Source organism: Oratosquilla oratoria, chromosome 14, assembly GCF_046742065.1.
Source record: "Oratosquilla oratoria isolate Oo_2021 chromosome 14, ASM4674206v1, whole genome shotgun sequence".
Classification (NCBI taxonomy): domain Eukaryota; kingdom Metazoa; phylum Arthropoda; class Malacostraca; order Stomatopoda; family Squillidae; genus Oratosquilla; species Oratosquilla oratoria.
In genome coordinates this window covers 30,163,199-30,168,198 of record NC_134790.1, presented here as the reverse complement: position 1 = coordinate 30,168,198, position 5,000 = coordinate 30,163,199, and positions in this window count along the sequence as shown.

Sequence of the window (5,000 nt, the reverse complement as noted above, 5' to 3'; positions counted from 1 at the left end):
CTCTTCTTCTTCAAAGATCATCCCGATTCCAGGATTCCTGTCGTCCTCGTGACGTCACTAATCACTCAGTGTCACTTGAAGGCTTCTGAAATGATCTGGTTCTTGCATATTGTGACACTATTTACGTGATTTATATTTCATCTCCATAAAATGAATTTATATATATATATATATATATATATTACATATATATATATACATATATATATATATATATATATATATATATATATATATACATATGATATATACATATATATACATATCTATATAATATTATATACATGTATATATATATATATAATATTATATACATATGTATAATACTATATACATTATATATATATATATATATATATATATATATATATTATATACATATGTAGAATACTATATACATTATATATATATATATATACATATATATATATAATATTATATACATATATATGTATAATACTATATATGTATATATATATATATATATATATATATATGTATATATATATATATATTATATACTTATATATATATACATGTCTATATAATATTATATACACACACACACATACACACACACACACACACACACATGATATATGTATATATATATAAACATACATATGCATATATAAATATATATATACATATATATAAACATATATATATTATATATATACATATATATATATATATATATATATATAAACACATGTATATATATATATATATGTATATATATATATAAACACATGTATATATATATATATATATGTATATATATATACATGCACACACATATATATTTATATATATATTTACTGTATATAATGAATTACATTATTAATATAGTGGCTACCATCTCGTTTGCCACTCTCTATTACCGTGTTCACACCTCGCTCACGGCATGAAATGTTTTCGCTAATATTGCAAGTCATCCCTGTTCTCATCATGCAAAGGCACGAATATAGCCTCTCATCTCGGTGTGTAATATCTGGCAATCATAAATCGAGCATGTGACTCAAAAGGCGAGATCCCATGAACGTTGTTCCTTTCCTTTATGCCAGGTAAGTACACCCAGTTTCAAACACACAGACTCGTGCATGCGCATTTACGCATACCGAAAGAGGATTAAAAAAAAAAAATTCACACAACATAATTTCGGCGATCTGAGATGAATTATTGATTGGTTCTCCTCACGTGTGAGGAAGAGAGCCGAGACCCAATCCAAGGCCAAACACTGTCCCGAGCTTAGCTGCTACCTCTCCCTCTACTTCAACTCCCTCCTCCACCTCTTCTTCCCGAGTTCGACAAAAAAATTCGAATGGTACAAGATGAGATCGAGAGGAACCAATCCGATGGGATGCGGTCTCCACTTCTTGTGCTCACGAAGTCTTCATCATTCTTTTTTTTTTCTTTTGCGTGTAGAGTCCCCACACTGTGTCTTTCTTGTCTTAGTTTCAATGTGTCCTTTTTACTTTATTCTATATTGGTTCTCCTTTTTGTTCTCTTTCACTATGATCTCATTTGGTTTAGTTTAAAAAAAAATTCGCGTAGAATCCCACACCGTGTTTTTGTTGTCTCCGTTTGGACATGTCCTTTTTTTTTCTTTCTTTCTTTTGTCTTCATTATCTTTATTTCGTTCACTTCCTCTGTGATCTTATTTTTTTTCTATCATTGTCTTCCTTCACGCAATTATTCTTTTTCCTGCCTCCGTCGCCTCCTCATCTCCTTTATCTTTGCCGTTTTCTCTCGTTTGTGATTACTACTTTCCTGCTTCCACCGTTTCTGCATCTTTATCACCTCATTCCCTCGCCCATCATTCTTACTGCCTTTCTTAAGACGTTATCATACTGGGCTACTTTCCCTCGTTCCCTCGCCCATCATTCTTACTGCCTTTCTTAAGGCGCTATCACACTGGGCTACTTTCCCTCGGACTGTTGGAGCAAATTTACATCCCGCAGCCTTCGAGAAGGAATCTCATATACTGGAAGAAAGCAAATTTCCTCCAGCATATCAAATGATATTCTATGTATTTTTCGTTCAGAAAGCAAAATAGTTTACCATTGTGATTTTTACGGCGGAAAAAGTTCTTGAGGTGGCCGATACCGCCAATTAACTGGAAGTTGGAGGGAAAATATACTAACGTGATAACCCTTTTAACTCTCTCCTTTAACACTTTTACAAATCCACCTTTTCAGCCTAGCAACCCACGACGCTATCCATCACCAGTTTGTATTCTTCCTTTTATTGTAGACGTAAAGCATTGAATTTGCTGAGCTCTTTAGCTCATTCTTGAATGAATTCTTAACGAAATATTATACTGAAAGGAACCTTTTACTGCATCAGGTTTTTCTTATCCTATAGGAATTTAAGGAAGATGAGGAATATAATGGACAAGTATAGTATGAAAAGACTTGCTAGGAGAGAGAGAGAGAGAGAAAGAGAGAGAGAGAGAGAGAGAGAGAGAGAGGGGGGGGAGAGAGCGAGATAGATGGAATGATAGAGAGAGAGAGAGAGAGAAAGAGAGGGGGGAGGGGGAGACAGGAAAAGGGTGTGATGCTCTGTCATGGCACATAATAGGTTATTTAGTTGTTTGGTTCCATTTGGATTTATCTAAGGATTTAGTCAAAGCACTGTAAGGATAAGATGATATAGTTATAATATGTATGATGATAATGTGTTGATACACTTCTAACTTCATAGGTCTTGGTAGTGAGAAAATGTCCAAGATTCTCAAATCCAGATCAACATGAGCTCGTCCATGGAGGACAAATGGTCCATGTGTTACTAAATCCACAAGTACACCTTCCAATATTACCTGGATGACTAATATCAACATAGGTATTAACGTTAGTACACGCACACAGATAGGACAGTGAAGCACATGTCGATGTAAAAACGGACACACACACATAGAAACATACACACACACACACACACACACACACTGAAACATACACACACGCGGACGCATACACACGAGGACACATACATGAATACACACACACACGCGCGCGCGCGCACGCGAATGCATACACTCATTATCATATTTAGATTTGAATTCAATACATGAGTTCAAATCTAAATATGATAACTGAAAATAAGAAATATAGATTAAGTTGGAAGTGTACATGAATTTGATTCTTGGTGTGTTAGAAAATTAGAAAATAGGAGACTGGACACAACGAGCGTTGTTCCTTTCCTGTATACCATAATTAGGTAAATACATATACACATAAACACACACACACACACACACACACATACACACACACATGCATACACGACACATACACAAGTACACGGACACAACCACACACACACATACGGACACACACACACACACATACACGGACATAAGCACATATACCACATGGGCGCAAACACACACATACACACCATGTGTTGCTTGCACCAAAAATCAAAACATGACTCCATATATCTGTCATAAAAAAAAGAAAAAAAAAAGAAAAGAAAAAAAAAAGGGGGGGGGACCCAAAACACATGCCCTCACACTCGGTCGACACGAAACTTTTCCCCAACACCCAAATTCGAGTACCTGCTATTTCGTTGCCACACAGCCAATGACAACAAAGCTTTTGAAGTTAGGAATAATTTCCTGTATTCTGAGTGGCTGGAAGTGACGTGTAGCCACAGTATCTGAAATGGCCGTCCAATAAGGGCGACTTTCCATAGGGTCAATATAGGAACTTGAACCTTATTGCAACCCAACGGAAACTCGTGACCCTTCTAGCTTTCCAAAGGTCATCTTCAACTTTAATAAAACCATGTGACGACTACCAGAATAAAATCATCAAAAGTGACAAAGGAGACTTAAGAGTTAACCTCGATGGTCAGAATTATAGAAAAACTCTTTTGAAACTTTTAACACCATTTTTCTTCCTTTTTTGTAGATTTCGATCTATTTCTTTTCTTCATATACTTGAGCAAATTTCATGTTTTCATTAATTCATTTTTTTTCTATTCAATATTTATATACTCGTTCACTTTTTGTATTTTATCTAATTAACTTTTTCAAGCCGTCTTAGGAGGCTCAATTTTACACTGAACCTGGCAACATTGTGTCCAAGTGTATGTGTACGTGTGTACGTATATGTGTATGTATATGTACGTGTATGCATGTGAGGGGCAGATACTTTCTACGTACACGCCTACATACGAATACACAACATACATCATTTTGTCATCTCCAGTATTCTTAATTTTCAAAATACTGTTTACTTTCTCTTGATGAAAAAATTAAATCCTTCAGCTTTTGACATTGTCACAACAAGAATTTCTAATCGATGGCTTTCTGGTAAACAGTTCTCTTATGACGCTCCTGATGAGCATTGCGTAAATACCTCACTAATTGTTGAAGAACTTACGCGTTTTCAAATACTGTATCTGTTTCATAATAAATAGGAATTTTGACTTTGCTGATGTATATATTATGGAATTTACCCAAAAACAAATTCAATGGATAATTTTATTCATTTTCTATCTTTATGTTCTCTCTCTCTCTCTGTCATACCACAGTACAAGATGTGTGTCCGCGTATCTTTTAAACTGCAATGGACAGCCCAAACTAGAAATTCACATGTACACAAAACTGATGTAAAAAAAAAAAAAAAAAAAAAAAAAAAAATGAAAATAAAAATAAAAATAAAAATAAAAATAATAATATAAATAATGATGATGATTGATGATTGATGATGATGATGATGATGATGATGATGATGATGATGATGATGATGATGATGATGATGATGATGATGATGATGATGATGATGATGATGATGATGATGATGATGATGATGATGATGATGATGATGATGATGATGATGATGATGATGATGATGATGATGATGATGATGATGATGATGATGATGATGATGATGATGATGATGATGATATTAATAATAATAATAATAATAATATTAATAATAATAATAATAATAATAATAATAATAATAATAATAATAATAATAATAATA